Genomic DNA, 13,773 nt, shown 5'->3' with positions numbered 1-13,773 from the left:
CCATAGCAATCTTTAGATTGCATATACTGAACAGTGCTTTGCATAGTGCTTTGCATACGCATAGGCAAAAAAAAAAAAAAAAAGCCCTTATATGGGTCTGCTGATGCAAAATTGAAAGTGTTATAATTTTTAGAAGGGAAGGAGGAAAAAACTTAAGTGCAAAAACAAAAATAGTTTTGAACCCTTAAGGTGAATATGTAAACATAGTAGTGTGTAAGGGCTTAATAATATACATTTGCAAATAAAGATGAAATATCATTCTAATTTGATTTTTTTTTATTCGTCACATAAAATTGACGAATTATGTGCCTAAGAACTTTGAATTGCCTTGATCATAACACCCTACTTACATACCCTTCAAATATGCAGTTCTCCTGTGGCTTACAATATTTTTTGGTCTGTTAGATTTACAAGATTCAAAGGACAACTGAGAAAAAAGTCTGTTGAAATAATTAATGCTAATCTAGGATTCATAGAGCTTATTAAAGTAATGCTAGCATAGGTTAATGTTGCATTTGAAGCATAACGCTAAGCTTAACAGACTTCTGTAATAACGACATGGAAATTTTATGCTAACTAGGTGACACAAAAATCTCCTAAGCTTAACACATTTCCTTAACTAAGTCACTTATAGCTAGTTTCCAGACCAAAAGGAAAATGAAAGGGGTACTCCACTGGCCAGTGTTCGGAAGTAAATGTGGCCGACCCCCGCAGCGCGAAAAACAGCGTTCGGAACATTTACTTCCGAACGCTGGACAGTGGAGTACTACTTTAAGATAAACCACTGAAAATTGTTACAAACTGTTTATATTTTATGTTAACTTAAATAACAAATTAACATGTTATTTATCGTGTTAATATGTTAAACTATTTAAATTACAAAAAATATCAATATGAAAACTATTTTCATAGAAATTGTCAAATCATGTTACAATGCAATATATCAGTGAAAATGTTATTTAAAACATTATATGTAATTTAAACAAAAACCTGAGGGTCTTCAGTAGACTTCAGCTGCCATGTTAACTGCCCTGCACCTTATTTATTGTGGCAGTTCAAGTAATTTGTATAACATTTTTCAAATAATCATAAACATTAGGAGTGTCATTACTTCATGCACTTCTAATTATTAGGATATCCTACATTTGTATGTAAACATAGAAATAAAAATAACAAAATGAAATGTAAGATAACTCTCAGGATATGGGATCCTTAGGTAGTTTTCGAGTAGAACTATTTTCATTAAAAGGTAAATTAATGTAATAGTAGTGCCCTTAAACATGTATGACCACTTATTAAAGGGGTACTACCGTGCTGACAACTTATCCCCTATCTAAAGGATAGGGGATAAGTTGCCTGATCGCGTGGGGTCCTGCCGCTGGGGACTCCCACGATCTCGCGCGCAGCACCCCGCTCTCATCAGGCCCCGGAGCCCACTCCGGGTCTGATGACGGGGTCGGTGATCGTGATGTCACAGCTCCGCCCCCCGTGTGACGTCACGCTCCGCCCCTCAATGCAAGTCTATGGCAAGGGGCAAGACAGCTGTCTCACCCCCTGCCATAGACTTACATTGAGGGGCGGAGCGTGACATCACATGGGGGCAGAGCTGTGATGTCATGATACTTCGGCCCCGTGATCGGCAGTCATCAGACCCGGAGCGATGTTCACTCCGGGGACTGATGAGAGCGGGGTGCTGTGTGCGAGATCGTGGAGGTCCCCAGTGGCGGGATCCCGCACGATCAGGCAACTTATCCTCTATCCTTTTGATAGGGGATAAGTTGTCAGCACTGTAGTACCCCTTTAAGTTGTGTCTCAAACATGTTGATATTAACTATAATTTAAAGTCGGTAAATGAGCGTTACCTTATTTTAGCTTCTTAATATAGTCATGTCCATTCGTCGTTCCAGCTCCTCCAGGAATTCACCTCGGTGTATTAGTTAATGTGTACATAATGTATTTATGTTGTTATGCCTTAAAGGGGTACTCCCGTGGAAGACTTTTTTTTTTTTTAAATCAACTGGTGCCAGAAAGTTAAACAGATTTGTTAATTACTTCTATTAAAAAATCTCAATCTTTTGAGTACTTTTTAAGGTCTGTATTATATAGAGGAAATGGTTTTCTTTTTGGAACACAGAGCTCTCTGCTGACATCATGACCACAGTGCTCTCTGCTGACATCTCTGTCCATTTTTAGGAACTGTCCAGAGCATTTTCTCCTACTCTGGACAGTTCTTAAAATGGACAGATATGTCAGCAGAGAGCACTGTGGTCATGATGTCAGCAGAGAGCTCTGTGTTCCAAAAAGAAAACCATTCCCTCTGTAGTATTAAGTAGCTAATAAGTACTGGGAGGAATAACATTATTTTATAGAAGTAATTTTCAAATCTGTTTAACTTTCTGGTACCAGTTGATTTAAAAAAAAAAAGTTTTCCACGCAAGTGCCCCTTTAATTTAGGTAAAGAGTGATAAGTTTGTGAAAGACCAAGTATGTGTGATCAACCTTTTGAGTAATAGGGCTGGAGGAAATGGATGTGAACTGACTCCAAGGGTAGAAATAGATGATACATGGTACAATATTTTATTCACATCTTATCCACGCAAAAATGGTTAAACCACTTTTTCCAAGCCATTTCACACTTAATACCTCCACCAATTTGCAAGGCGTATGTTCGTTCATGAAAATATGATTCAGACACAGTGTCTATAATATCCTGTATATTGAGGACATCTGTCTTCTTCCATCTTGCCATGGCTCATCTTGTTGACAAGATAACATGACATATGGGGATTCTAACAGCAGGATCAATCTTGTCTAACCCAATTGTGAGTAGGAATAGCTCTGGAGACAGTGTGATAGTTTGTTGTGAGAGTATAGAAAGTAAGGAATTTATGTCGTTTTTTAATCGTGATCGTTTAGGACATGCCCAGAATAAATGTATTAGATTACCATGGCCGCCGCAGCCCCTCCAGCACCTGTCATTGCAATCAGGGTACATTTTAGCAATCCTAGCCAGTTTATAATACCACCAGGTGGTGAGTTTAAATGTTTTCTCAATATGACCTGCACATGCTGTATATTTTCTTACAAATTTTGTCACGTCCATTCCTTGATTGTACATTTTTTATTCAGTTCCCATTTTTGATGGTGCTGAAGGGCATGCAGGAAACCATCATCATTGAGAAAATCATAAAACACTTTAGGTTTCAGAGATAACAGTTTTTCGCTAGGAGGGACTACTATGTCTAAAAAGAACTGGGATGCCTTGGATCTAAATGAAGAGAATTTAGATAAGTAAGTAATAAGTCATTTAGATGCAACATGTGTGTAAGATTTTGGTGTCATTTTTTCTAGAATTAACTTGTTTAAGTTCCGCATAGGGAAGTATTAAATTATTGTGATATAGATCAGAGACATATATCATGCCTTTCGCTATCCAGTGACCCAAGCATCTCCGTTTTGAACACTGTCTTAGAAGAGTCAAAGGGATATCTCGAGAGACTCCCCTTGTGGGATATGTGTACCTAAATGGTACCAGGAATCTAAAGCCATTGTAATAACAGGATTGTTTGTGTAATGCGGTCTTTGTATTGTGTCTGGAAATTGGAGCAATTATACCCAATCAGTAATATGGAGAGCCTTCTGTTCTATGATGACCCACTGTTTTTTCATGTGATTGTGCAGGAGCCAATCTAAAGATTGGCATACAATTTGAGCTTTGTGAATTAGTGAGAAATAGAGTAATCCTAAACCTCTATGAATTAGTTTTTGAGATCATATGAAAGGCTACTCTGGTTTTGGTCTTATGCCATATAAAAGATAACATCTGTAAATTATATTTTTGTAATAATTTCTTTGGTATGTGGTAAGTTCCTTAGGACATATGTCAGTTTGGGTAAAACAAACATTTTAGAAAACATAATCCGGCCTAACCAGGTCCATGATTTCATATTGTAATTGCTTAATTCTATTTGTGTGGTAGAGGTGGAATATTCAATTCTGCCATTTTGGTCAGATTTGCAGGGATTTGTATACCCAAATGTGTTATCGCTGATTGTTTCCAAACATGGGGGTGTTCAGATTTTAGTTGTGCTTCCATCTTATTACTGAGAAATATTTTCAATATATGCGACTTAGATGTATTAATCTTATAGTAAGAAATAATGCTAACTTTATTTAAATGTGCTTTCAGTGCTGGAAGGGATTTTCTTGGTTTTGATAGTGATAGCAAAATGTCCTCAGCAAACAGATTTAATTTATATTCACCTGTAGGGTGAGGAATACCTGATATGAGGGCATCCTCCCTGATATGTTGGGCTAACGGTTCCATAGCCAATACAAATAATATTTGCGACAGGGGGCAGCCCTGTCGCGTCCTGTTACTTATTGGGAAGACACCGTTTGTAAAAACTCTGGCAGTAGGTCGGGAGTATAAAGCAAAAATTGTGTGAATAAATTGGGGTGGGCATTTCACAGATTTGGGAGTTTCCCTCAGGTATTCCCAGTAAATCCTGTCAAATGCCTTCTCTGTGTCCCTGGATAGGAGCAGAGATGGTGTTTTTTGGTCCAAACCCGTGAGATTAAAATTAAAAATTTTCCTGATACTGTCACTGGCCTGTCTGCCTTTGGTAAAATATTTTTTAGTCTAGATGCCAGTATTTTGGCAAACAATTTAATGTCAATATTGATAAGTGATGTAGGCCTAAAGTTAGCAGGCAAATTAGGCTCCTTTCCTGACTTGGGTAGAGTTATAATGTTAGCACCTAGCATGGAGTGGTAGTATTGGCCAGTTGTCCTAGCATGGTTAAATATGTCGGTCAAATGAGGCACCAGAATATCTCTGAATGTGAGGTAATACTTGGCTGAATAGCCATCTGGTCCAGGGAATTTTTTTGTCTTTAATTCCTTTATCGCTTTTTGGACTTCCTCTACTGATAAAGATTGGTTTAGGTAGTCTATGTCAATATCATTCAGAGTAGTGAGTTTGCATTTATTTAAGTACTGGTTAATAGCTTATGTGGTCGGTTGAGGATTCTTGTGGTCCGGTTTAAAGTTATAGAGATTTTCAAAGAATTTTGCTATGCAATTAGCAATACCTTCAGGATGCGTGAGGCGGGTCTTAGAAGAGGGGTCTGTTATGTATGCTATTTTGGTTTTGTATCTAATGACCATGGCTAGCCTAGACATAAATGATGAGGGTTTGTTTATGTGTGAGTACACCTTAGTTTTTGTCCTTTTTAAATGATCATTAAAATTCTTTGTCATAAGATCATATCATTGAAGTCTATATCTTTTAAGGGATTGTAAGGTTATTAAGGAGCCTGTGACTTTGTGTTCTCTTTCCAAATCTTTAATCTTATTGAAGACATTAGCTATTGTTTCTTTATGCTTTTTGTTGTGTTTGGACATTATCTGTATGAGTATTCCTCTAACATACACTTCATGTGCTTCCCAACATACCACAGGACTCTCAACTGAAGATGCGTTTATTTAGAAGAACTCATCAATTTGGTTGTGTAGACATGCATTTAGCATCCCTGGCGCGAAAGACCAAGCATTCAATCACCATTCGTGTACATTTGTTTCTCTCAGAGCAGAGTTGATGTGCATGGTGCATGGTTATCGATGTTACACTTAGATACTTTCATGAGGCCATCTAATTTGACCAGAAGCATGTCTAGTCTTGAGTATGTGTTATGTGCATGAGAATAGTATGAGTATTCTCTGTTTTGGGAATTTACGCATCTCCATGCATCTTGTAACTCTATGTCTTGTAACCACGTATTTAGGGATACTTTGTGTTTGGAATTATTACCTGCAACATGTGTCGCTAACTGCCGCTAGCATTAAAGTCACCCCTTATGATCAGGCATCCTTTTTTAATTTTATTTGTAATGCAAAGGACTTTGTTCAGAAAGCGAATCTGTTTTGATAATGGAGCATAAATCTTAACAAGAATGTATGGCTAATTGTCTATGACACATACTAGTATGATGTAGTGGCCTTTCGCATCAATTCTCTTTTCTATGAGATCAAAGGATACTGAATTCATTATCATTGTAATAACACCTGATCGTTTGGTAGGAGCAGTTGAATAGAATATGTGGGGAAAGTTTTTAAAAGTTAGTGATGGATGTTTCCTAGTAGCAAATTGGGATTCCTGTATAAAAAGAACCTCAGATGAAATTCTTGTTGATTCCCTCCATAAGAATACATTTTGTAAGGGTTATTCAAACTGTTCACATTAATTGACATGATGGATATACTCATGTCAACTAATTCTTGTGATGTTCACCATGCTAAGAAGTCAAGGTTGCAAACCTTGATTACGGGTGTGAGTATTGTTTGTTTAGCTTACCTTAGAGCTGAAGGAGCGAGGGAGACAAATAATACTAGGGGGTTCAGTTGAATTTGTACGTTCTTAGTTAAGATGATCCCAAACCTGGCTGCTATCTAGTTGTATACAAAGAACAAGAAAACAATAACAAATATTAATTTCAAGAAAAACAATCTGCAATAAGTGACTACCTATAAGTGGTAGTATAGGTAAGATAAAGAAGTAGGATAGAAAGAAGAGATACAGGTGCAGCTTGCTGCTGCAAGAATCAGGGGAAGATTCCTATTGGAATGTAGGTTGAAAATATGAATTAAAGATGGCTCAGAAGTCTTCCACCACTAGGAAAGAGTCTGTGATGATCCACATGGGAAGGAGACATCATGAATTCCATATTCTGCTCGTAGAAAGGTTTTAGACAATTAAAGCAACAGGAAATCTGTAGTATTCAGTTGCTCTGAGCAGATCTATTGGGTGGAAGCTATTCTGGAGTTAAGTCCCATCTGGAGAGCATGCCAATACCCTGGTTAACAGTAGATATTATCCTGGTTTAGTTCCCATCCAGGATGATGAGTTTCATGGGGAATCCCCACCTTTAGGGAATATTGTTCTTGCAGAGTGTGGCTGTGATTTGTGAGAATTTCCTCCTTGTTTGGATTGTATATTGTGACAGATCTGTGAACAATGTTATGTCTCTGTATTCCTCCGGTAGTGCTGGATTCTTCTTTAAAGCTGCCACTAGTTTTTCTTTTGTACCAAAAAAGTGGAATCTCGCAATTGCATCTCTTGGAAGTGAGGGGTCAAAGTTTCTGGGTCTGGGCAAGCGGTGAGCACTATCTATTTTCAGCTCTATTTCCGGGCAGTTTGGCAGAAGGTGTTTGGTAAAGTCCTTTATGAAAGTTTCCAATTGTGAATGAGATATTTCCTCTGGCATGCTGTGGAACGTTAGATTGTTTATTTGGCTTCTGTCTTCTATGTCCGCCACTTTAGATATGAGAGACTGTATTTCTGAATAGATTAAGGTTTGTGGCATCTATTTTTTCTTCCACCTGGTCTATTCTGGCTGAGAGTTGATTTAGTATGGTATTGGTCATTTCAGCAATCTTCTGTATTTCTTTAACAAAAGAGCCCCTGAGCAAGAGCATACTGTCTTTAATAAAGTGTTCTGATGCTGTTTTTCCTGATGTCAACAGTGAATCTAGAGGATCAGGGATATTTGGTTCAGTTGAGTTTTCACTATCCACATCTTCCATGAGTCTGGCTTTTTGCTTGATATGACTTGTGTTAGATGATGAAGGAGCTGATGGTTGGTGTTTGTTTTTATGTAGACCATCCATGTTTGGTACAAGGTGACTGTATCTATTTTTTGATTAAAAAGAGAAGTTCTTGGGTGGTTGATTCTTTTTATGCGAGAATGTTCTTTCTGTGATAGGCTGAAATCCCGTAAATTGCAGTTGAGAGGATTCCAATAGTTTATTGCTCCCATTCTTCTAGCAGAGAGAGTGGGTAAATTCCATAGATATGTCTGGAATTACTATCTTGTAGTATTCTTTATGCCTGTTGTAGATCTCTGATAAAAGTGTAATATAGGGCCTTGCAGCTGGTAAGTAGTATTGTAAGTGACCTTAGTGATACAGGTTTTTCTGTAGCACAGCAATATCCTTGTAAACGTCTCTGAAAGAGTTAAAATCAATTTGAGATATGAGCCATCTTCTATTGAGGATAATACTGAATGCAAGTCATGTATCTCACAGCTTCAAATAAGGTCATCTGAGTGTTAGTTAGGATGCTTTGATGACTGCAAGTATTTGGTCTGAGCCGGCAGCTAAGTGGTTAACCAGTGCAGCTTTTTGCTTAACTAGTGTCAATAACAACAGGAAAGTAGATAATTGGTTATATACAATATTATCACTGAGCTGGTAGTAGTCTATAACCAGTATTGAATATAGGCAAACAATCCTCCGGTTAACTTGCCGTCAATGTAATAGCGCTGGTGAAATTGCGCTGCTGTACTCACAGTCTCCAGTATATAGAAGAGGGTCTGCACCAAAGCACAAGTCGCTCGCCGGGAATCTGACTTCTGGTCCACAGCCTTCTCTTCCGGTTTCACTGCCTGTCCCTCTGATCCGTAATGGCAGGTTTTTGCAGGCTTTTTTGCGCACAATATTAATTTAATAGCCACGGTTTAATAGTAGAGGGATGTTAAATGCTGTGGCTAGCGCTTGCTGGGATAATGAACCCTCCGCTGATTATAGCTGAGGTGGCTACAACCTTATCCCGTGGCTGGGTAGGGGAGACATGCCTTTGTCTCAGGCACAGCTGATTTTATAATTTGTGTTCTTTGCTCCAATGTGTAAAAAAGTGGTATCTAGGTTATCCTCATAAGATCCTCCTTCAGTTTCTGTACAAAAGGAGACACGTTGGAGGCTTTGAGTAGTTCAAATGTTGCGATAAAGTGGTGAAAGATCAGAGCTCCTCTTTTTAGCTGCTGCTCATAATGGCTGCCAGGCTCCGCCCCCTTCTTTATCATGGCATGAGGGGCCAATCATGTGATAGAGATTGGCATCTCTATTGTGTAACAGTTTATATGCTGTGGTCCCTATTGACTATGAACTTTAAATCATACATGCCATTTAATTTAACTTTTCAGAATAAGCTGCCCTGTGTGTGCACATATGAGCAGCACTATTTCTGGCCACTATATAACATATATGGTATTTTTCAGCAGATTTCTGCCCTGCAGGCTTTATCTTTAGTTTGCAGTTCTCCCAGAGTTGTTAGCTCAAGCTCCCTCCTCCTTCTCCATAGAGTTGTGATGGCTTGTCTTGCAAACACAGGACAAAGCTGACCTGATTTTCAGAGTGAAATAGGACCTCATAGGAGAGGGTGGAGAGAGAAGAAGCTTAATAATTGGAGAAAGTAGCATTTTTGTCTTTTAAGATATATTACAAAGTTTATTATATATGCTTGTACTATTGATCTATGCAAAGTGTGTTTAAAAACAGTCAACAAAGAAAGTAGAAACTGATCCAGCACTTGGATCAAAAGTTGCAGCTTTATTTTGGTCCGAATCCGACAAACAAACTTTCCACGGTAAAACCAACACCCTCCCTTGTCAGTGACAAGGGAGGGTGTCGGTTTTACCATGGAAAGTTTGTTTGTCGGATTCGGACCAAAATAAAGCTGCAACTTTTTATCCAAGTGCTGGATCAGTTTCTACTTTCTTCGTTGACAATTACAGCACTGAGCCAAGTGCGGACCCGTGCACGGGAAGATTTGGAGGTGAGCCGTACAATACATTTATTTTGTCTATGTTTAAAAACAGTGCCTATTTAAGTAGTTAAACAGTTACTACCAGAACACATGCTGTCGGTGGTTGTCAGCTGTAGTAAACAACTGGTACCACTATGCATGGGTGGGCTGCACTTGTGAGCCTGTGCCATACTTTGAAATCTGGAACAATTAAAGTCAGACAACTTCTGCAAATGAAACATAAATATGGGGTGTATCAAAAGAGGCATAGATGCACAAAACAAGAATATAGTTCAACCACCTTAAAAACCATTAGTTAGACTTCACATGGAAGCTTTTATACATTTTTGCCATTAGTGCACATACTTTTGCACATGCACATTGGCAGATATTCTTATAATAATGGGTTCTGTTGTTGTCAATGGGAAAGGGCTGTTAGTAGACATGCAAAAGAAAAAATGCCAGTAGTTCAAATGCCAGATCATGAAATTCATTAGCATGTTTTTTTTTTTTTTTTGTTTTTTGTATTTGAGATTTTTTTTAAATTACCAGAATAAATAATCAGCAATGAAATGTAAAAAAAAATAAAAAAATCTTATTTCTATAAAATACTTTTTACTGGAATAAGTAAACTTGTCTATCATAGTTTTCTTTGTGTTGGTTCCTGGTTTTTGTAAAAAAAATAAAAATAAATACTGTTTAAAATGAGGCCGAAAAAGATTTTGAAATACTGGCCAAATATTAACAAATATGTGTCTGTTTAATTCTACAGGACTTAAAGAGAACTGCCACACCATCTCCCATAGACTTTCATTGAGGGGGCGTGGCTTGACATCACAAGTAGTGCGGCCGACCCCTGCAGCATGTGCACAGCATTTGGAACTAAATGTTCAGAATGCAGCCGAAACACTGGCCAGTGGAGTACCCCTTTAATGGGCTTATCCAGGTTATTTTTCTTTTTTACTTTTCAGTATCGTGCCTCAAATGCAAAGTGTTAAATACATTTACTTGTATTACCTATGTGGGGTGGATCAACCCCTTTTTTGTCTTTTCATGATCCCCCCAGGTTTATCATTCCTCTGAATTCTGTAAGACAGTTGTTTCAAGCCTTTCCTGGGATCCTGTGTGGCTCGAGACAACAGCTGATCGCAGGGGTATTGGCTTATTCTCTTCTTGCCTGACAAGCCAGCCCCCTGATAATGTGTGTGGTCCAGCTGTACATGCCAACCCACCGGTGTTCAATGCATTCCCTGAAGTCTGCAGACTGGTGAGATCACATGAAACTTGGGAACAAAGGAGCAGTGGATTGTAGAGATGTACAGCACACATTATCAGAGGGTTGGCTTGTCAGGGAAATAAAAAGAAGCCAAACCCTCTGTGATCAACTGTTTGTGTCTCGAGCCACATAGGATCCTGGGAAGGGCTCGAGACAACAGTCATCCAAAGTACAGAAGAATGCTGAACGTGGGGGCGGGGTGGCATGAAAAGAGTAAAAAAAGGGGTTGATCAACCCAACAAATGTTATACAAGTAAATGTACTTAAGACATAACTTTTCAATATTGTGCCTCAGAGGCAAAGTTGATAAAACCTGGAATATCCCTTTAAATTAAACTGCATCATAAATTACTTTATATATGTATAGCAGAGAGATAACAATGGAGCAACTCACCACACCGACCCAGGTATTCTTTGCAAGTGGTTTCTTTATTCAATGTCTTCAAACATAGAAAACAAGCAGGGGAGAGTGAACGTAGGACCCGGGGGCATCCTCTCGGCGACGGGACCATTTGGCGCTGAGGTGCTTCGTCAGACCGGGATATAAATTATTTTATGTTTGTTTTTGGGTGAATCTTTCTATAAAATATTGTGAACATTTTGAAAATGTGAACAACTCTTTTTTTTTTTTTCAACTTTAATTTTTCTCGTGGTCTTTCACCTAGTGAAAGCATGCAAATGTCATTCAATTTTCATAACCACTCACCAATAAAGAAAGTTATACTTGTTCTAAAAAATATTTTCAGAAATTATTCCTGAACTAATGCCAATACAAATGTATTCACATAGATATAACTTACATTTACATCCAATCGAAGTTCCATCTAGGGATTTGAAAAAAAAAAATGATAAAATATGAAACACCTGATCGAAACAGCTTTGTAAAACACCAGCTAATACCGATTTGTACATGTCGAGATTATAATGACTACAATCAGCCTCTCCTTTAATCCTTCTTTTCTTTTAAGATTTTTTCTCTCTAACAGTTTTGGGTTTTAAAAATGCTAACTCCTTTGTTAGCCTCAATCTATCAGGATATGAAAAGCAAACTTTCATTTAATTTCAAAGAGTTTTGTACTGGGTCTTTTTCTTTCTTTGACAAATTGGAAAGTTTTATTTTAGTTTATATTTTTCTTTCTTTGACAAATTGGAAAGTTTTATTTTAGTCAATTTTTTTTAGCAAAATTGCAGTGCCTAGATTCAATCGGTTGCTCAGCTGTGAAGCCCTGTGAGCAGTCAGATGTTTTTTTCTCCTGAACTGGATTCCAGTTGCTTAAAGTGTACCTGTTATCAACAAAACATTTTTATATAATGCAGATAATACCAATATATATATATATATATATATATATATATATATATATATATATATATATATATATACCCTGCAGCTATTGCCTGTGTGTCTCTATGAGGAGATCAAAAACAGAAAGCGTGGGTGGTCAAGCAGGGCTCAGTGCAGTGAAGACAAGCAGGGTTCTGTACACTAAGGACAAGCAGGGTTCTGTGCAGTGAGGACAAGCAGGACTCTTTGTACTGAGGACAAGCAGGGTTCTATACAGTGAGGCTCTGTGACATGCTACGGGGTTACACATCAGAATGACTGACAAGCAAGGAGCCTGCACAGAGCCATGCTTGTCCTACCCTCACTTCCTGTATTTGGACTCCTCACAGGCAAAGGCTTCAGGCACAGCACTTTTTCACCCAGAAATAAATTATTTTTTTTAACCAATGTATATTACAAATATACATATAATGGTATTATCTACGTTATATAAAAAGTTTTTGTTGACGACATGTAACTTTAAAGTATTAGCAGTGGTTTATATAGGCCAATGTGTTTTTACACTTATAAGTACACAGTCAATGTTAGCCTAAATAACCTTAAAGGGGTTATCCACCATAAGGTGATTTTAGTACATACCTGGCATACAGTAATGGACATTCTTAGATTTGCACTTGTCTTGGGGCTAATTGGCTATGTTGTGAGATTACCATAACACTGTGGCTAGCTTTTTGTGAACTGGCATTTCCTTTTTTGGGTTTTCTTTTTTGACTACAAATCCCATATTTCCATTTTCCTTCCTCCCACACATCAGCCATCCCACCCATTGAAACATAAATGAGCTGCATCCATTCAAAAGGACTGTGGTTTTCAATCAGTGTGCCTAGAGCTGTTGCATTAGTTGCAGATTGACCCCTCCACCCATTGAAGCAGACAGGTTCCCTGTCATCAGCTGACTAGTGAGTCAGGTATCGGCCGCATTGCATCCTGGGAAAAATCTGAGACAACAGTCATTTTGTATGCTGGTAAAAATAAATATTGGAGTGAAAATCACAGAAGAATTGTGAGAAAACCGTCACACACAGGTACAGACACTATATTATGAATTACACTAACTTTACTGTTAGGATTCGGCAGGCTGGATGTGGATCCTCTGTGTCAGCGAGGGATTGACGTGGACCGTACCGGTGGACCGGTTCTAGGTTGCTAGTGGTATTCACCAGAGCCCGCCGCAAAGCGGGATGGTCTTGCTGCGGCGGTAGCAACCAGGTCGTATCCACCGGCAACGGCTCAACCTCGCTGACTGCTGAGAAGGCATGGGACAGAAGGACTAGACAGAGGCGAGGTCAGACATAGCAGAAGGTCAGGGCAGGCGGCAAGGTTCCTAGTCAATGGTGATAGCAAGAGGTCTGGAACACTGGTATGGCAAACACAGTAAACACTTTCTCTAGGCACAAGGGCAACAAGATCCGGCACAGCAGGGAAGGGGAAGTGAGGTTATATGGACGTGGAGCAGGTGGAAGCTAATTAGACTGATTGGGCCAGGCACCAATCATTGGTGCACTGGCACTTTAAATCTTAGAGAGCTGGCGCGCGCGCCCTAAGGAGCGTAGCCGCGCGCGCCAGGAC

Source organism: Hyla sarda, chromosome 5 (genome assembly GCF_029499605.1).
Source record: "Hyla sarda isolate aHylSar1 chromosome 5, aHylSar1.hap1, whole genome shotgun sequence".
NCBI classification, from domain to species: domain Eukaryota; kingdom Metazoa; phylum Chordata; class Amphibia; order Anura; family Hylidae; genus Hyla; species Hyla sarda.
Note: the sequence above shows the minus strand (reverse complement) of the source record.